Here is a 21,170-nt window from a genome sequence, read left to right as displayed (position 1 = left end):
ACATGACAATTAAATGACAGCGTTATGTTAATGAGCAAGCAACATGCAGAAAATACCAAGCATATTGGTGGGCCTCAGCCAGACCCGTTCTGAAAGTAAACGTCCAACTGGTGGTTATTAATAGAGAATGCATCCACTCGTTTTATTTCAAGGAAGGCCATAGGGGGCTGCTACAAAACCAGTTGCTCCAAAAGCCATCAGCGCCCAGACAACTGATTACTCACATTCCCCCCAAATGGGTTAATCTCTGATGTAGTCGTTCAGAGGAGGGGCTTGTAACCCACCTCAACAGGGACAAATTCGAGAGGGATTGCATATACTTGAAAGTGCGTTCACCATAAACAGGAACTGTTCATTGCCTGTGGGTGGAACTTCAAACAAATTATTTTTTTTAAATTACTGTCGACACTGGGAAAATTACAGAGAAAAAAAAATCTGCTGACAATGCTCAACAAGGTCAGCAATGGAGGAAATGAACGAGTTGCTCTCTCGAACGCAGTTCCACCACTGGAGTTGGAAGGTGCCAGACAGACAATACCAATCAGAAAAGGAAGGGAGCAAGATAGAATTCCATGGAGAAATGGTGAGACAAATTATGGCTGGAACAACGATACACGTCGTTTTAGTCAAGTACAGGTAATGGGTGAAGGTAAAACATTATTTGGGCGGCACGGTGGCACAGTGGTTAGCACTGCTGCCTCACAGCGCCTGAGACCCGGGTTCAATTCCCGACTCAGGCGACTGACTGTGTGGAGTTTGCACGTTCTCCCCGTGTCTGCGTGGGTTTCCTCTGGGTGCTCCGGTTTCCTCCCACAGTCCAAAGATGTGCAGGTCAGGTGAATTGGCCATGCTAAATTGTCCGTAGTGTTAGGTAAGGGGTAAATGTAGGGGGTATGGGTGGGTTGCGCTTCGGCGGGTCGGTGTGGACTTGTTGGGCCGAAGGGCCTATTTCCACACTAAGTAATCTAATTATACACTAACATAGCAATCTGCATCGCAGCCTGGACCATGAAATGCTTATTGGTGATGAGAAGCTAGTGTCAAACACATTCTTAAAATTTTCTTTCTTGCTTTCAAATTCTTTCATGGCCTCATACCCTCCCCTTGCCATGTAATCTTCTCCAGTCCTCCAAACCTCGAGGCTTTTTTTCTCGTTTTTAAGATTACTTAGTGTGGAAACAGGCCCTTCGGCCCAACAAGTCCAAACTGGCCCGCCGAAGCGCAACCCACCCATACCCCTACATTTACCCCTTCACCTAACACTCTGTGCAATTTAGCATGGGCAATCCACCCTGACCTGCACATTTTTGGACTGTGGGAGGAAACCGGAGCACCTGGAGGAAACCCACGCAGACACGGGGAGAATGTGCAAACTCCACACACACAAACAGTTGCCTGAGGCGGGAGTTGAACCCGGGTCAATTGCTTCTCCAATGCTAGTCTCCTGGTCATCCCAAAGTTCCAGAGTTGTATGTTCAGAGCAGTGGAATTTTAGTCCTCTTGCTACACACTTCTGGACACTATGTCCTAAAGTCTCATTGGGGCCAATGTGCAATTTTGTTTGATAGAACGCACCCACGGTTCCTCACAGGAGTGCTAACATGTTCACGGTGCTACTTAAAGGCAAACTGTTGGTATTTTACATACTAAGGTGGTATAGCATAGAGAAGGGCTATCTGGCTTAACCAATCCTAGCTGGCGTGTGTTCCTAACAAGTCTCCTCTCATTCTAGATATAAATCCAAGGGGAGAAACAAATAAAGTCAGGAGGTTCAAGAAACCTGCAACCAACAGCCCCAAAGATAAGGAATATGTAGGAACTCTAGGCAAGGCCAATCACAAAAAGCATTAAACATGGGGGAGAGTTACAGCAAGGATCGGCACAGCCCTCAGGCTCAGAGACAGTTCAGTGAAACACTCACTCAATTGCTTTCCCCAGTGTAGATCTGCATTGTTAGCTGAACTCAAATAAAAAGCACACTACTGCAGATGTTGAAGATCTAAAGTAAAAACAGGAAGTGCTAGAGAAATTCAGCAGCTGTGGAGGGGGCACAGTTTAAGATTGAGACAGTCCGACATATCTCTCTCTTTCTCCAGAAGCTGCAAGACACAAGTCTCTCAGCAACATTTTGTTGTTATTTCAGAATCCTTAAGAAGTTGCCATAATTAACCCATGAAAAATACCTTATTCAGGTTTCGACAGCAGAGGACTGCACTAACAAATCCGTCATGCCAGACCATGGCAACGCGACACCTCGAGGAAGAGCGCCTCATCTTCCGCCTAGGAACCCTCCAACCACAAGGGATGAATACAGATTTCTCCAGCTTCCTCATTTCCCCTCCCCCCACCTTATCTCAGTCCCAACCCTCGGACCCAGCACCGCCTTCCTAACCTGCAATCTTCTTCCTGACCTCTCCGCCCCCACTCCCACTCCGGCCTATCACCCTCACCTTAACCTCCTTCCACCTATCACATTCCCAACACCCCTCCCCCAAGTCCCTCCTCCCTACCTAGTGGGCGGCACGGTGGCACAGTGGTTAGCACTGCTGCCTCACAGCGCCTGAGACCCGGGTTCAATTCCCGCCTCAGGCGATTGACTGTGTGGAGTTTGCACGTTCTCCCCGTGTCTGCGTGGGTTTGCTCCGGTTTCCTCCCACAGTCCAAAGATGTGCGGGTCAGGGTGAATTGGCGAAGCTAAATTGCCCGTAGTGTTGGGTAAGGGGTAAATGTAGGGGTATGGGTGGGTTGCGCTTCGGCGGGTCGGTGTGGACTTGTTGGGCCGAAGGGCCTGTTTCCACACTGTAATTAATCTAATCTAAGCTAATCTAATCTACCTTTTATCTTAGCCTGCTTGGCACACTTTCCTCATTCCTGAAGGATTTATGCCCGAAACATCGATTCTCCTGTTCCTCGGATGCTGCCTGACCTGCTGCACTTTTCCAGCAACACGTTTTCAGCTCCGAACTCCAACATCTGCAGTCCTTACTTTCCCCTCTGCTACTCTCCAGCCAGGGGCAAACACGATAATTGGACTTTGTGCCCAGATGCAAATGGTAGGGAGCTGATGACTGCTAATATCAATGGCAGTCATAAAGATAACACTGTACCACAGGGCAGGCAGATGAAGCAGGAACTTTAACTTCACTTGAGTTCCAACTAGTAGATTACCTGCAGGGAACTATCGTATCATAAAAGCAAAAGGTTGCACACTGAGCTTTGCTGAGAGAGATGATCTTGAGATATTGAAGAGTTAACTTGCTCTGCTGACCGGCAGGAAACTGGATGTCCTGAGGCTAGAGTGAGATGCCTCTAACTTACAGGTAGCTTGAAAGGAATTTACATTATCATCTCCTTATTATTCCGAGCCATTCACGTGACCATTTCCTGGCCATTCACAGCCAGTTACATTGTCATCATCTCCTATTCAGAAATCAATCAGGACATTATAGTTGGAATTCTGACCACTCCGTCGTTAAAAATAAACTATTTGCAACAGGTTTGACCATTAAGAGATGATTGACATTATATTGTTTCTGGAGATGGTCAGGTCACTGTTGGGGTAGTGACTGGAAGTTTGTCTTTTGGGCCTTACTGACCTGTGATGTAAAGATTTTGTATAAAGGAAGGACTGTTTCCTTTGTTCAGGGAGAGCTTTGACACGACTCCCTGCAAGGTGCGTTCAAAGTTCCTCCAGAAAGTTTGGACAGTACTATGCTTAATGATGTTTTGGTTGTTCACAGAAGTTGGTGCGTTGCACTTGCATCAAGTGTGTAAGGATCTCAAGAAAAAAAAAACTTAACCTAGGCTCGGATGATGCAGAGTCCATTGGGTCAAAGGCAAAAAATGACTTGGGGAGTGTAGAGACCCCCCCAGATAAGAGCCACTCGGTAGGAAAGGCAATTAAATAACAAATATGAGGAGCATATACAAATAGAGCAATAACAGAACATAGGTCAGTACAGCACAGTACAGGCCCTTCGGCCCACAGTCTTGTGTTAAGCATTTATCTTAATCTAAGATCAACCTAACCTACACACCCCTCAATTTATTGCCATCCATGTGCTGTCCAGCAGTCGCTTAAATGGCCCTAATGTCTCTGACTCTATTACCACTGCTGACAGTGCATTCCACACACCCACTAATCTCTGCGTAAAGAACCTACCTTTGACCATCTCCCCTATACCTTTCACCAATTACCTGAAAGGTATGACCCCTTGTGACGGCCCTGGTGAAATGTCTCTGGCTATCTACACCTCTCATTACCTTGTCCACCCTCTATCAAGTCACCTCTCTTCCTCCTCCTCTCCAGGGTGGAAAGCCCCAGCTCACTCAACCTCTCTTCATAACACAAGCCCTCCAATCCAGGCAGCGTCCTGGTAAATCTCCTCTGCACCCTCTCTAAAGCATCTACATCCCTCTGACAATTAGGCAACCAGAACTCGACACAATATTCCAAGTGTGGTCTAACCAGGGCTTTATAGAGCTGCAGCAAAACCTTGTGCCTCTTAAACTCAATCCCCCGTTAATGAAAGCTAAAACACCATACACCTTCTCAACAATCCTATCAACTTGGGTAGCAGCTTTGAGAGATCTATGGACATGGACCCCAAGATCCCGCTGTTCCTTCACACTGTCAAGAATCCTGTCTTTAACCCTGTATTCAGCATTCAAATTCAATCTTCCAAAATGAATCACTTGGCATTTATCCAGGTTGAACTCCATCTGCCACTTCTCAGCCCAGCTCTGCATCCTGTCTATGTGTTGTTGTAGCCTGTAACTGCCCTCTACACTATCTACGACACCACCCACCTTTGTATCATCGGCAAACTAACTAACTCACCCCTACACTTCTTCATCCAAGTCATTTATAAAAACTACAAAAAGCCGCGAGAGGCCCAAGACCAGATCCCTGCAGGACACCACTGGTCACCAGACTCCAGACAGAATCCTTCCCATCCACTACCATACACTGTCCTCTGTCAGCCAGCCCACTCTGTATCCGGACAGCCACATTTCCCTGTATCCCATACCTCCTCACTTTCTGAATGAGCCTAACGTGGGGAACCTTATCAAAGGCCCGACTGAAATCCATATACACCACATCCATCGCTCAACCTTCATCAATTTGTCTCGTCACATCCTCAAATAAAACTCCATAAGGCTGGTGAGGCATGACCTACCCCTCACAAAGCCGTGCTGACTATCTCTCAGATTCCTTCCCAGGATCTTGGTAATTACAGATAAAGGACTGACTGGGCTGTAATTCCCAGGGATTTCCCTGATTCCTTTCTTGAACATCGAAACAATATTCGCCTCCCTCCAATTATCCGGTACTTCTCCATTGGAGAGTGAGGATGCAAAGATCATTGCCAGAAGTGTAGCAATCTCATTCCTCGCTTTCCGTAGTAACCTTGGATATATCTGATAAGCCCTGGGGACTTATCTATCCTGATGCTTCCCAGAATTTCCAGCACATCCACTTTCTTAATATCAATCTGTACAAGGTTATTAACCTGGTCCACTGTGTTCCCAGATCAACAAGCTCCCTCTCTCTAGTCAATACTGAAGCAAAAATCTCCTTTAGGGCCTCCCCTATCTCTTTAGACTCCAGGCACAAGCTCCCTCCACTATCCCTGATTGGCCCTACCCTCTCTCTGATCATTCTCTTATTCCATAAGACCATATATACAGAGGAGTGGAAGTAAGGCCATTCGGCCCATCGAGTCCACTCCGCCATTCAATCATGGCTGATGGGCATTTCAACTCCACTTACCGGCGTTCTCCCCGTAGCCCTTAATTCCTCGAGGCAACAAGAATCTATCAATCTCGGCCTTGAAGACATTTAGCGTCCCGGCCTCCACTGCACTCTGCGGCAATGAATTCCACAGGCCCACCACTCTCTGGCTGAAGAAATGTCTCAGCATTTCTGTTCTGAATTGACCCCCTCCAATTCTAAGGCTGTGTCCACGGGTCCTAGTCTCCTCGCCTAACGGAAACAATTTCCTAGCGTCCACCCTTTCCAAGCCGTGTATTATCTTGTACGTTTCTATTAAGTCTCCCCTCAATCTTCTAAACTCCAACGAATACAATCCTAGGATCCTCAGCCGAACCTCATATGTTAGACCTGCCATTCCAGGGATCATCTGTGTGAATCTCCGCTGGACACGTTCCAGTGCCAGTATGTCCTTCCTGAGGTGTGGGGACCAAAACTGGACACAGTACTCCAAATGGGGCCTAACCAGAGCTTTATAAAGTCTCAGTAGCACATCTCTGTTTTTATATTCCAACCCTCTTGAGATAAGAGACAACATTGCATTCGCTTTCTTAATCACGGACTCAACCTGCATGTTTAGAGAATCCTCGACTAGCACTCCCAGATCCCTTTGTACTTTGGCTTTACTAATTTTCTCACCGTTTAGAAAGTAGTCTATGCTTTTATTCTTTTTGCCAAAGTGCAAGACCTCGCACTTGCTCACGTTAAATTCCATCAGCCATTTCCTGGACCACTCTCCCAAACTGTCTAGATCCTTCTGCAGCCTCCCCACTTCCTCAGTACTACCTGCCTGTCCACCTAACTTCGTATCATCGGCAAACTTCGCTAGAATGCCCCCAGTCCCCTCATCCAAATCATTAATATATAACGTGAACAGCTGTGGCCCCAACACTGAACCCTGTGGGACACCGCTCGTCACCGGCTGCCATTCTGAAAAAGAACCTTTTATCCCAACTCTCTGCCTTCTGTTAGACAGCCAATCCTCAATCCATCCCAGCAGCTCACCTCGAACACCATGGGCCCTCACCTTGCTCAGCAGCCTCCCGTGTGGCACCTTATCAAAGGCCTTTTGAAAGTCTAGATAGACCACATCCACTGGGTTTCTCTGGTCTAACCTACTTGTTACCTCTTCAAAAAATTCCAACAGGCTTGTCAGGCATGACCTCCCCTTACTAAAACCATGTTGACTTGTTCTAATCAGACTCTGCTCTTCCAAGAATTTAGAAACCTCATCCTTAATGATGGATTCAAGAATTTTACCAACAACCGAGGTTAAGCGGATTGGCCTATAATTTTCCATCTTTTGTCTTGATCCTTTCTTGAACAAGGGGGTTACAACAGCCATCTTCCAATCATCCGGGACCTTTCCTGACTCCAGTGACTCTTGAAAGATCTCAACCAATGCCTCTGCTATTTCCTCAGCCACCTCTCTCAGAACTCTAGGGTGTATCCCATCAGGGCCAGGAGATTTATCAATTTTAAGACTTTTTAACTTTTCTAGCACTCTCTCTTTCGTAACGGCAACCATACTCAACTTAGCCCCGTGACTCCCTTTAATTGTTGGGATATTACTCATGTCTTCCACTGTGAAAACTGACGCAAAATACTTATTAAGTTCTCCTGCTATTTCCTTATCTCCCATCACTAGGCTTCCTGCATCAGTTTGAAGTGGCCCAATGTCTGTCGTTTGTTTCTTATGTACTGAAAGAAACTTTTACTATCATTTCTAATATTACTGGCTAGCCTGCCTTCATATTTGATCTTCTCATTTCTTATTACACTCTGTTATCCTCTGTTTGTTTTTGTAGCCTTCCCAATCTTCTGATTTTCCAGTGCTCTTGGCCACTTTATAGGATCTCTCTTTTTCTTTAATACATTTCCTGACTTCCTTTGTCAGCCATGGCTATCTAATCCCTCCCCGGATAATCTTTCTTTTCTTGGGGATGAACCTCTGTACAGTGTCCTCAATTATACCCACAAACTCCTGCCATTTTTGCTCTACTGTCTTCCCGGTTAGCCTCTGCTTCCAGTCTATTTTTGTCAGTTCCTCTCTCATGCCCTCAATTACCTTTATTTAACTGTAACACCATTACATCCGATTTTGCCTTCTCTCTTTCAAACTCCAGACTGAACTCTACCATATTATGATCGCTACTTCCTAAGGGTTCCCTTACTTTAAGATCTTTTATAGAGTCTGGTTCATTGCAAAGCACTAGGTCCAGAATAGCCTGCTCCCCTGTGGGCTCCATGACAAGCTGCTCCAAAAAGCCATCCTGTAAGCATTCCATGAATTCCCTTTCTCTGGATCTACTAGCAACATTATTTACCCAGTCCACCTGCATATTGAAGTCTCCCATGATCAATGTGACCTTGCCTTTCTGACATGCCTTCTCTATTTCCCGGTACATGTTGCGCCCCTGGTCCTGACCACTGTTAGGAGGTCTGTACACAACTCCAATTATGGTGTTTTTGCCTTTGTGGTTCCTCAATTCCACCCACACAGACTCCACATCATCCGACGCTATGTCATTCAGTGCCATAAATTTAATTTTGTTCTTAACTAACAAGGCAACCCCACCCCCTCTGCCCACCTCTCTGTCTTTTCGATAAGTTGAAAAACCATGGAGGTTTAACTGCCAGTCCTGACCCCACGGTAACCAAGAAACGCTTGGGTTTTCCCTAATCCTTCAAGCCAAGACTTTCTCATGCCCCCTCCTAACTCTCCTCAATCCATTTTGGAGTTCTTTCCTCGCTACCCTGTAATCCTCTAAAGCTGTGCCAGATCCTTGCTTCCTCAACCTTAAGTAAGCTTCCTTCTGACGAAAAGCTCCTCTTATCATCCAACACTCCTTCACCTTCCCAATCCTTGCCTGTCTCAGTGGGACAAAGTTATCCAACACTCTCAACAGTACTCTTTAAACAGCCTCCACATTTCTGTTGTACATTTCCCATCGGACAATCGTACCCAAGGTATACTCCACAGCTCCTGTCTAATGGCAGTATAATTCTCCACCCCCCGCCCAACTAAATACCTTCCCACACTGTCTGTTCCTATCCCTCTCCATGGCTATCGTAAAAGGTGAGGCAGTTGTGGTCACCGTCACTGAAATGCTCTCCCACCGAGAGCTCTGACACTTGGCCTGGCTTGTTCCCTAGCACCCAATCCAATATGGCCTCCCCCTTAGTCAGCCTAAAGATGTGTGACTTTAACCTTCACATTGACTGGAAAGGGTAACTACGACAACAAATTCAGTGCATTAAGAATTGTTTCCCAAAGCCAACCAGGGAGCAGGTGATCTTGGATCTGGTTAAGTGTAATGAGGCAGGTTTAATAAATTACCTCCCAGTAAAAGATTCCCCTAAAGGGCACTACTTGTCACTCGTCACTCGGGTGTTTTTCCTTCTTGGTGGTGGTATCGGGAATCAGGTTTTCTGCACTCGATGTTTCTTCCCTGTCAAAGAGAAAAAGGAAGAAAACAAGCAGTGAACATGGTAGAATTTAACAATCAGTTTGTGTGCGCGAAACTTGGGTTGGAGACCAGTGTATTTAAACTGAATAAAGGGAATTACAAATGAAATTAAGATAGAGCTAGCGAAAGTGAACTAGGTGGATACATCAACAGAAACTGTTGGAAAAGCTCGGCAGGTCTGGCAGCATCTTTGGAGAGAAATCAGAGTTGACATTCCGGGTCTACTGATTTCCTCAGGGCTGGATACATTGGTTACCTGGATATAGGGTGGATACGTTAGCAGGAATGACAGTAAGCCAGCAGTGGCAGACCTTGGAGGTCAGAATTCATGAGGTTCAGTAAGAAAGGAAGACAGATTGTGTGAGGGATAATACTCTGCTTAGCCACCTCGGTTTAAGGTGAAAGAAAAAGCATAAAAAAGGGGGCCAGAGTCAGTCCCAAAGCTGGGATAAATTCAGAATCCAGCAAAGGAGGGCTAAAGAAATAATAGAGACAGCAAAAACAAACTATGAGGAACATAACAATTGGCAATAAGACCTTATTAAATATATAAAAAGGAAGAGACAGGTCAAAGTAAACATAAGCCCCTTAAGAAAAGTTTTGGGAAATAATGAACAACAGTGAAACGGATATTTTGCATCAGTCTTTATGGTGGGAGAAATCAGAACATTCCATTAGTGTCAAAGAATATGGTGGAGGAATTAAGTAACTTCTCTAAAATAATATTAGACAAACCAATGAGTGAAGAGTTAAGCCCCTGGCCCTGATTGCTTGCATCTTAAGATCCTGAGAGAGATAGCTACTGAGATAGTGGGAGCACTAGGTTGTCATTTTCCGAATATCTATGCATTCTGGACTGGAAAACATTAGATTAGATTACAGTGTGGAAACAGGCCCTTCGGCCCAACAAGTCCACACCGACCCGCCGAAGCGCAACCCACCCATACCCCTACATTTACCCCTTACCTAACACTATGGGCAATTTAGCATGGCCAATTCACCCGACCTGCACATCTTTGGACTGTGGGAGGAAACCGGAGCACCCGGAGGAAACCCACGCAGACACGGGGAGAACGTGCAAACTCCACACAGTCAGCCGCCTGAGTCAGGAATTGAACCCGGGTCTCAGGCGCTGTGAGACAGCAGTGCTAACCACTGTGCCACCGTGCCGCCCACAAAACGGTGAATGTGACATCTCTGTTGAAAGAGGGAGGGAGGCCAATTACCCTAACATTTATCGTCGGAATAAATTATTAAGGAAGGAACAGCAGAACATTGAGAAAATTATAATCAAATCAAACAATCAGCATAGCTTTATGAAAAGGGAAATCATACTTGTCTGAATTCTAAGAGCTTTACAAGGAAGCAGATAGGAAGGGAACCTGCAGATGTGTTGTTTTGGGAGTCCAAACCCAAAAGTACCTCATAAAAAGGTTAAAGGTCATAAGATATAAGCCCAGGCTGTTAGTAGGATATTGGCATGGATAGAGAATTGGCTCATGGGCAGAAAACAGAGCAGAGATAAGACGTTCTTTTGCAGGTGGCACCTGTGACCACTGTGGTTTCGCACGGATTAGTGCTGGGACCAAAACTGTTAACAATGTATATTTATGCCTTGGATGACAATACATTTGTTCTCTTCCTCCAGATTTGCAGACATTAGAATAGGTGGAATGACCGGTTGCAAGAGGGATACAAACATTTCACAGAAAAATATCGATAGGTAAAGCAACTAAACACATTGACAAATTATCATAGATTAATAGAATTCTGACAGTGCAGAAGCAGGCCATTCAGTTCTTTGAGTCCACACAGACCCTCTTAATAGCAACCCACCTCGACCCCTCACCTTATCCCTGTAAACCTGCATTCCCATGGCTAACCCACCTAACCTGCGTATCCCTGGGCACAACGGGTAATTTAGCATGGCCAATCCACCCTAACCTGCACATCCCTGGGCACTATGGGACAATTTAGCACGGCCAATCCACCCTAACCTGCACACCCCTGGACACTATGGGTAATTTAGCACGGCCAATCCACCCTAACCTGCACATCCCTGGACACTATGGGTAATTTAGCACGGCCAATCCACCCTAACCTGCACATCCCTGGGCACTATGGGTAATTTAGCACGGCCAATCCACCCTAACCTGCACATCCCTGGACACTATGGACAACTTAGCCTGGACAATCCACCCTAACCTACACACCTTTGGACTGTGGGAGAAGTCAGAGCACCCGGAGGAAATCCACGCAGACACGAGGGGAGAACGTGCAAACTCCACACAGACACCCAAGGATCCCTGAGCCCTGAAGTATTGTGTGTCAATGAAGTATAACGCTGGAAAATGCAAAGTTGCTCATTTTGGAAGTGAGAGCAGAATATAATTTAAAATGGAGAGAAACTGCAGAAGGCTGCAACACAATGGGGGCTTGGGGGGGGCACTTGTGCGTGAACCACAGAAAGCTACCCAGCAGGAGCAGCAGGTCAGCCCCTTGCTCAAAAACGCCGACCCTCCTGCTCGTGCTTCTGCAGCACTACACTGTCCAAGTCTAATCTCCAGCATCTGCAATCCTCACTTTCTGTTGAAATGCCCATCAGCCATGATTGAATGGTGGAGTGGACTCGATGGGCCGAATGGCCTTACTTCCACTCCTATGTCTTATGGTCAATGCAATGTTGGCCTTATTTCAACGGGGTTGGAGTATATGAGTAGGCAATTGTACAAGGTGCCACATCTAGAGTACCGTGAGCTGTTTTAGACCCTTACTGAAGGAAAGATATCATTTCTTTGGAGACACAGAGAATCAGAGAAGATTCTCCAGGATGATCCTCGGTAGGGAGGGACTGACTTATGAGCAAAGGATAAACAGGTTGGGAAGAATGAGAGGTGTTGTCATTGAAACACATCGAATTCTTAACGGTCAATGCTGAGAGGAGAGAGTCATAGAGATGTACAGCACAGAAACAGACCCTTCGGCCCAACCCGTCCATGCTGACCAGATATCCCAACCCAATCTAGTCCCACCTGCCAGCACCCGGCCCTTATCCCTCCAAACCCTTCCTATTCATATACCCATCCAAATGCCTTTTAAAATGTTGTAATTGTACCAGCCTCCACCACTTCCTCTGGCAACTCATTCCATACACGTACCACCCTCTGTGTGAAAAAGTTGCCCCTTAGGTCTCTTTTATATCTTTCCTCTCTCACCCTAAACCTATGCCCTCTAGTTCTGGAGTTCCCGACCCCAGGGAAAAGATCTTGCCTATTTATCCTATCTATGCCCCTCAATTTTCTAAACCTCTAAGGTCACCCCTCAGCCTCCGACGCTCCAGGGTAAACAGCCCCAGCCTGTTCAGCTTCTCCCTGTAGCTCAAATCCTCCAACCCTGGCAACACCCTTGTAAATCTTTTCTGAACCCTTTCAAGTTTCACAACATCATTCCGATAGGAAGGAGACCAGAATTGCACACAATATTCCAACAGTGGCCTAACCAATGTCCTGTACAGCCGCAACATTACCTCCCATCTCCTGTACTCAATACTCTGACCAATAATGGAAAGCATACCAAACGCCTTCTTCACTATCCTATCTACCTGCGACTCCACTTTCAAGGAGCTATGAACCTGCACTCCAAGGTCTCTTTGTTCAGCAACACTCCCCAGGACCCAGCATCTAAATAATTTATGTAAATGACAAAAAGTAGAGGGCCCAGCACCGGTCCTTGTGGCACTCCACTGGTCACAGGCTTCCAGTCTGAAAAACAACCCTCCACCACCACCCTCTGTCTTCTACCTTTGAGTCAGTTCTGTATCCAAATGGCTAGTTCTCCCTGTATTCCATGAGATCTAACCTTGCTAATCAGTCTCCCATGGGGAACCTTGTTGAACGCCTTACTGAAGTCCATATGGATCACATCTACTGCTCTACCCTCAATCCTCTTTGTTACTTCTTCAAAAATCTCAATCAAGTTTGTGAGACATGATTTCCCACACACAAAGCCATGGTGACTATCCCTAACCAGTCCTTGCCTTTCCAAATACATGTACATCCTGTCCCTCTGGATTCCCTCCAACAACTTGCCCATCACCGAGGTCAGGCTCGCTGGTCTATAGTTCCCTGGCTTGTCTTTACCGCCCTTCTTAAACAGTGGCACCACATTTGCCAACCTCCAGTCTTCCAGCACCTCACCTGTGACTATCGATGATAAAAATATCCCAGCAAGGGGCCCAGCAATCACTTCTCTGGCTTCCCACAGAGTTCTCGGGTACACCTGATCAGGTCCTGGGGATTTATCCACCTTTAACCGTTTCAAGACATCTAGCACTTCCTCCTCTGTAATCTGGACATTTTGCAAGATGTCACCATCTATTTCCCTACAGTCTATATCTTCCATATCCCCCTCTTGGGACAGTCGAGGATCAGGGGGCACAGTCACACAATTAGGGGTGCCAATTTAAGACTGAGCTGAGGAGGAATTTCTTTGGCAGGTTGAAAATCTTTGGACCGACAGCTGTCTGTGGCAAAGACTTCCAGAGTCGATGAAAGGTGGAGATCGACAGATTCTTGGTCACAGGAGAATCAAGGATTACAGGAAAGGGGAGGAGGGTTGACATGGGGATTGTTGGATCAGTCAAGATTCTATTGATTGCGGGACTAGACTCGAGGTACCAAAAGTCATCCTCCTGTTCCTATGCCTTACGGTCTACTGCTCAAGTCGATGACAAGAACTTACATTTACACAACACTTCTCAACAAAGTTTCGAAAAAATCCTTAAAACATTTCAGTGTTAACACTCAAACGGAGTTGAGCGAACTTGGGCAATACCAGCACAGGTGGTTGGTCAAAGAGGTATATTTTAAAGGATAGCATTAAAAAGGGAGAAAGACACATAGGTAGAGAGATTTAGGAAAGGAATTTCAGAATCAAGACCCTAAAGCATCCAAGAGCACACTACCAATAGGAGAAAACCAGGGAGGGCTGATGCACCAAAGCTGCAGGATGGAAGAGATTTTGGGAAAGCTATAGCAAACTTGTTCTTCTAGGACTGCATTTACTAATGACACAGAAGATATACGTTTATCATTCCCCAAGAAAGTAGAGGTGCAAGGCCAATCATTCCGAAATGAGGCGCAAATACTAAAAGGGAGAGAAAATTACAAACCTGCTCAGCACGGAGCATTTCTCACTACCTTACAGTTACCGCAATGAAACGCAAGCCACCTCGGAGGAACTCCCCTCCTGACTCCCCAAAGCCTTTCCACCATTGACTAGGCACAGGTCAGGAGTGCGATGGACTACTCCCCACTTGCCCTGGATGGGTGCACCTCCAACAAGACGCGAGAACCTCGGCAGCATCCAGGATAAAGCAAGGCAGCATCTCAGGAATAGAGAATTCAACGTTTCGAGCATAAGCCCTTCATCAGGAATGAGAGAGAGTAGCCAAGCAGGCTAACCCAGGTCATCTCCTCTGCACAGAAACTCTTACCTATCCCACCTCCATCGCCCCTCCTCCAAGACCCTCCTCCCTACCTTTTATCTTAGCCTGCTTGGCTACTCTCTCTCATTCCTGATGAAGGGCTTATGCTCGAAACGTCGAATTCTCTATTCCTGAGATGCTGCCTGGCCTGCTGTGCTTTGACCAGCAACACATTTGCAGCTGTGATCTCCAGCATCTGCAGACCTCATTTTTTACTCCAGGATAAAGCAACCCGCTTGACTGGCACCACATTCACCACTGTTGGCATTCCAAATACAGGTGTACCAAATACAGGGTGTACTGTAAACACTCACCAGGGATCCCAAGAACACCATCAAACCCATCAACTCAGCCACTGGGAGAGGCAGGGCAGCAGACACACCACCCTTTGCAAGTTCCCTGCCCTGCCACCCACCATCCTGACTTGGAAACATATCACAGGTCCTTCAGGTGTCAGTTGGTCAAAACACCTGGAACACAGTCTCGCTAACACCACAGCAGCTGTCCCGACACCAAGTGGACTGCAATAGTTCAACATTTCGTCCCCTTTCTAGGTGACATCCTCAGTGCTTGGGAGCCTCCTGTGCTGATTCCTCCGGCATTTATAGTGGTTTGAATCTGCCGCTTCCGGTTGTCAGCTGCTGTCCGCGGCAGAGACAAACCACTATAAATGCCGGAGGAATCAGCACAGAAGCGCTTCACAGGAGGCTCCCAAGCACTGAAGATGTCACCTAGAAAGGGGACGAAACGTTTGCAACAAAAACTCCCAGCTCGGTGAACAGAACCACAACAATGAGCACCCGAGCTACAAATCTTCTCCCAAACTTTGAACAGTTCAACAGTTTATATCTGGTTGGCATGGATGAGTTGGACTGAAGGGTCTGTTTCCATGCTATACATCTCTATGACTGTTGTGGTTCTGTTCGCCGAGCTGGAAGTTTTTGCTGCAAACGTTTCGTTCCCTGGCTAGGGAACATCATCAGTGCTATTGGAGCCTCCTGTGAAGCGCTGCTTTGATGTTTCTTCCGGTATTTATAGTGGTTTGTTCTTGCCGCTTCACAGGAGGCTCCAATAGCACTGATGATGTTCCCTAGCCAGGGAACGAAACGTTTGCAGCAAAAACTTCCAGCTCGGCGAACAGAACCACAACAACGGATACCCGAGCTACAAATCTTCAACCAGACTTTAAATCTCTATGACTCTACTGTAGTCAAAATGTACCTGAGGTACTTTACAAGGGATGACTATTGAACAAAATCAGACACAAAGTCACACATCATATAAGACCATAAGACATAGGAGTGGAAGTAAGGCCATTCGGCCCATCGAGTCCACTCCGCCATTCAATCATGGCTGATGGGCATTTCAACTCCACTTAGCCGCATTCTCCCCTTAATTCCTCGTGACATCAAGAATCTACCAATCTCAAAATGGATCAAAAGCTGAGTCAAAGAAGTCAGATTTAAGAAGAAAAAGGAAGCACTACAAAGTTTTGATAGGGAATTCTAGAGTTTCAGGCAGCTGAAGGGCAGGCCAACGATGGAGTGATTAAAATCAGAGACATTCAAGAGGCCACAGTGAGAGTGGAAGGTTTTGGGCTGAAGATAGAACAATAGAGAAAGAGAGGAACATGAGAAACAAGGATGAACATTTTAATACCTGATCCACTGCTCAACCACGGGTCAAATGAGAATCAAAGAGCACAAAAGTGACCAGTACTTGGCGCGAGTTCAGATACAGGAAGGAGTTTGGGAGACTGGCAAGCCAATGGAGGGCTGAAGATGTGAGACCAACCAGGATTATGTTGAAACAGTCATATCTAGAGGGAACAAGAGGCACAGGACGGTTTCAGCAGGTAAGCCGAGACAGCAGCTAAACTGGCCAAATCATGGAAGTGCCAATGGACAGTCTTAGCAATGGTGCAGGTCAGTGATAAGAACGGACAGCAAGGTGGTGGGATGTCCGGTTTGGCCTCAGACAGTGGCCAGGGAGAGGGAAGGAGCTGGAGGCCCTGGGACACAGGAATATAGAGGCAACGGCTTCGAACTTTCACACTTGATTGGAGAAAGTTTCTGCCCACCCAGTCCTGGGATGTTGGACTGACCGTTCATTTCCAAACAGAGGGTTTTGTGAAATGTCACCCGATTCGACGGTTGCTAGGGTAGCACTCTGGCGCGTGACAGCCACATATCAGAGTGTGAGATCGAGCGATTCTTCGTGAGAATTTTCATTTCCGTGAAGTGCAGATACCATTTCTAAAAACAGTGGCAAGCATTTTTTTGAGGGGCAAACCTTTGAAATACGTCCAAGTCAAGAAAGGCTGGCCATAAAAAGCCTAATCCACAGCGGAGTCTGACCTTTACTCTGACAACGCTTCTGCATGACTTGGAAAGCAATAAGTGGGATTAACCCTGGACTTCGTTTCAGTTATCAAAACACAAACACACAACAGGCTCGTTCCAGGTAATAACGCGCTCAACACACGCACAAAGTTATTCGTAGATCCGAGAAGGGGAAAAAAAAAGCTCTGGGAAAAAAAAAGACTCAATCTGGCCCCCTGATAGGTGGCATCCGGCAGAGAGATTAGCAGCATGTTGCCCCAGCAACCATCCAGTTAAAGGGTAATCACATAAAATCCAGTAGCGACTGCTGTGCCCTGTTTCCAAGGATACCCAACCTACACCAACAATAGAAGATACAGCAACCCTACGAAGACAGGGCAATAGGTTGGGAGAGGAGGGAGCGGCAACAGTTCTCCAATGCTCAGCGCTAACAATTCTACTTTCCCTCAGATTAAAGGGACCAAAAGGCAGACAATACAGCCACCAATCACGAACTAGAGTTTTTAAAATGGCTCTCTCTCTCTCTCATACGGGGATTTGACAGTCAAGTAAGGAGAATTCATGATGAACAAAACCTTGCAAATTCTTCCAACACACAACTATTAAGTGGTCTAAGTGGGAGAGATACCTGGTCAACCATGTCCTGGAGAGAGCTATTGCCTATCCCATCATCCTTAGCTCCAGAATACAATGCACATATAGAAGTACATGTCACCAAAGCAACCTGGGCCCAAAAATGAGGTTACATAATTAGCCAGAAATAGAGGAATTAAATATTATTTAAGTGGAGAAAGACCTCAAAAAGTGAGTTTTGGGGTTCCTTGGGTCTATGACATCAGAAGAAGCTAGCCTACAGGCTCGTATATTAAAGGGAAGGGAAGGCAAATTCACTGCTTGGCCTCGATTTCAAAAGGGAAGGGAGCATTTAAAAAAAAAGGGAAAATCCTGCTAAAACTATGCAAGGCATTAGTCAGACCACAACTGGAATACAGATCACAACTCCTTTGGGCCTCTTATCCAAGCAAGGATAGACTGGTTTTGGGAGCGGTCTCACTGGATTGATCCCAGGCCTGGAGGGTCTGTCTTACGAGGAGACCGGAACTTACTGGAATTGAGGAGAACGTGAAGTGACCTTATGGAAACATCCAAGACTCTTCAGTGACTCGACAGGGTAGATGTTGAGGCCTGGTTTCCTCTGACTGGAGAATGTCAGTCCAGAGGGCATCGGATAAAAAGGATGGTCCGGTTAGGAACAGGAGATGAGGAGAAATTCCTTCTGACGGTAAAGAATTCTTCCGGCCCCACATTTTATGGATTCTGAGTGTGGGAGAAGATTTGTAGCTCGGATACTCGTTGTCGTGGTTCTGTTCTGGGAATTTGTGCTGCAAACGTTGCGTCCCCTGTCTAGGTGACATCCTCAGTGCTTGGGAGCCTCCTGTGAAGCGCTTCTGTGATCTTTCCTCTGGCATTTATAGTGGTTGGTCTCTGCCGCTGACTCTGTTCGAGTCTGACTTCCATCATCCGCAGTCCTTACTATCTCCAATGAATCTGTGGAATTCTTGGTCACGGGTTGAGGCTGGGTCTTAAGCATACTCGATTTCGAGACAGGGATAAGGCAGGAGAATGGAGTGGAGGATGATCAGCCATGAACTCAACAAATGGCCCAAAGTGAATGGCTTATTTCTGCTCCAACATCAGAAGGTCCTTGGGAGGAGCCAGATGGACTAGTTAGCTGGACAATAGACATTGGTGCCCATTTGCGGTGTTCAGTCCATACTCTGGCCGGGGAGAACACAGGGCCTGGCCACTTGCACATCTATGGTGGAGAGCACAGCGTTGTGGGCTGGACCTGTCTTTCCATGGAACTCAAGGCGAATGATTGCGAACCGAAGGCCAATTAAGGATGTAACTAAAGGACAGTACATCTGCCAGGCCGGACCCAAGATCACCAACTCCCTCGCCCAGTTTGCTGGCGGCTCCCCATCACCACACTGGAGGGCTCGCTCTTCTTTCATGTTACTGGGCAGAGAGGGGGCAGCATTGTGAAGCTAACAGATTTATCCCAAAGGGAAAGGTACGGAGACAGACTGCAACAAAACCTTGGCCACAACTGGAGAATTAGACCTACAACTGAAAATGTGTTGCTGGTTAAAGCACAGCAGGTCAGGCAGCATCCAAGGAATAGGAAATTCGACGTTTCGGGCATAAGCCCTTCATCAGGAATCAGGCTTATGCCCGAAACGTCGAATTTCCTGTTCCTTGGATGCTGCCTAACCTGCTGTGCTTTAACCAGCAACACATTTTCAGCTCTGATCTCCAGCATCTGCAGACCTCATTTTTTACCCAATTAGACCTACAAACCTACCCAAAAATAAAAAGGGGACACTGTACAAAAGCTGATGTATATACCCTAACTCACACCGAGTCTCATTCACCCACACTGCAGCTCAATCAGCCAACAATACTGCTGCCTCATGGCATCAAAGGACCTGGGTTCGATTCCACCCTCGGGCGACTGTCTGTGTGGAGTTTGCACGTTCTCCCAGCGTCTGCGCGGGTTTCCTCCCACAGTCCAATGATGTGCAGAGGGTAAGGGTGGATTGGTCATGGTGTCCAGGAATGCACAGGTTCGGTGAATTAGCCATGGGGAATGCAGGGATACACAGACTGGGTCTGCGTGGGATGCTCTTCAATAAAGGCAGTAAAACAAGAACAGTTAAAAAAAGAAAAGGGGGTGGCCAGTGGCTGGGTGGTTAGCACTGCTAAGTGTCAGCACGAGGGACCCAGGCTCAATTTCATCCTCAAGCGTCTATTTGAAATTTGCACGTTCCCTATGCACTTGCATGAGCTTCCTCCAGGTACTCTAGTGTCCTCTCAGTCCAAAGATGTGCAAGTTGGGTGGATTGGCCATGCTAAATTGGCTCCCGGGCAGCACGGTGACACAGTGGTTATCACTACTGCCTCACAGCGCCAGAGACCCGGGTTCAATTCCCGCCTCAGACTGTGTGGAGTTTGCACGTTCTCCCTGTGTCTGTGTGGGTTTCCTCCAGGTGCTCCAGTTTCCTCCCACAATCCAAAAATGTGCAGGTTAGGTGAATTGGCCATGCTAAATTGCCCGTAGTGTTAGGTAAGGGGTAACTGTAGGGGTATGGGTGGGTTGCGCTTCGGCGGGTCGGTGTGGACTTGTTGGGCCGAAGGGCCTGTTTCTACACTGTAAGTAATCTAATCTAAATTGCCCATCGTGTCCAGAAGTGTGCAGTCTCGGTGGGCTAGCTATGGTAAATATGGGGTTACAGGTATACGGTGGGATGCTCTTTGGAAGGTCGGTGCAGACCCAATGGGCCGAATGTCCTTTACCAGCACAAACTTCCACGTGGTAGACTGGTTAGCAAGCTGAGATCACAAAATTGGCTCCAGGGTAGGAAACAGAGGATGGTACTGGAGGGTTGCTTTTCAGACCAGAGCCCTGTGACAAGTGGTGTGCCACGAGGATGGGTACTGGGTCCATTACTTATCGCAACCAAATCATTTGGGACGAAAGGAGGAGGGGTTAGTAAGTTAGCAGATGACACTGACATTGTTGGTGGAGTGGACAGTGCACATCTCAGAACCACAATGGGTCCTTGATCAGATGGACCAATGAGCAGCAGACAGTTTAATTTGGATAAATGAGGTAAGCTTTTTTTTAGCAAGGCAAATCAGGGGCAGGGAGTGTACAATTAATGATAGGGTGTTGTGGTTCTGTTCGCCGAGCTGGAAGTTTTTTGCTGCAAACGTTTCGTTCCCTGGCTAGGGAACATCATCAGTGCTATTGGAGCCTCCTGTGAATGATAGGGTCCTGGGGAGTGTTGCTGACCAATGAGACCTTGGGGTGCAGGTTCATAGTTCCTTGGAGGTGAAGTCAAAGGGTGACAGGAGTAATGAAGGTGGTTGGTACACTTGCCTTGATTGGTCAGTGCACTGAGTATAGAGATTTAGGATATCATGATGCAGCTGTACAAGACATTGGGTAGGCCCACTTTTGAAATACTGCATTCAATTCTGGCCTCCCTGCCTTAGGAAAGATGTTGGGAAACTTGAAAGGGTGCAGGAAAGATTTA

General features: G+C 46.8%; 1 protein-coding gene across 1 annotated transcript in view; it reads right to left on the bottom strand.

Annotated features, from left to right (window-relative positions):
• The window catches only part of LOC132835302 (guanine nucleotide-binding protein G(I)/G(S)/G(T) subunit beta-2), a 111,693-nt gene that overhangs the window by 41,224 nt on the left and 49,299 nt on the right, over nucleotides 1–21,170 (bottom strand). The window contains exon 2 of the mRNA XM_060854734.1: nucleotides 9,114–9,225. The gene's annotated coding sequence lies outside the window, so the exon portion shown is untranslated. The remainder of the gene's footprint in view (nucleotides 1–9,113; nucleotides 9,226–21,170) is intronic.

The sequence above is a fragment of the Hemiscyllium ocellatum genome, chromosome 44, assembly GCF_020745735.1.
Source record: "Hemiscyllium ocellatum isolate sHemOce1 chromosome 44, sHemOce1.pat.X.cur, whole genome shotgun sequence".
Lineage (NCBI taxonomy): Eukaryota > Metazoa > Chordata > Chondrichthyes > Orectolobiformes > Hemiscylliidae > Hemiscyllium > Hemiscyllium ocellatum.
Note: the sequence above shows the minus strand (reverse complement) of the source record. Positions and strands in the feature narration are given on the sequence as shown.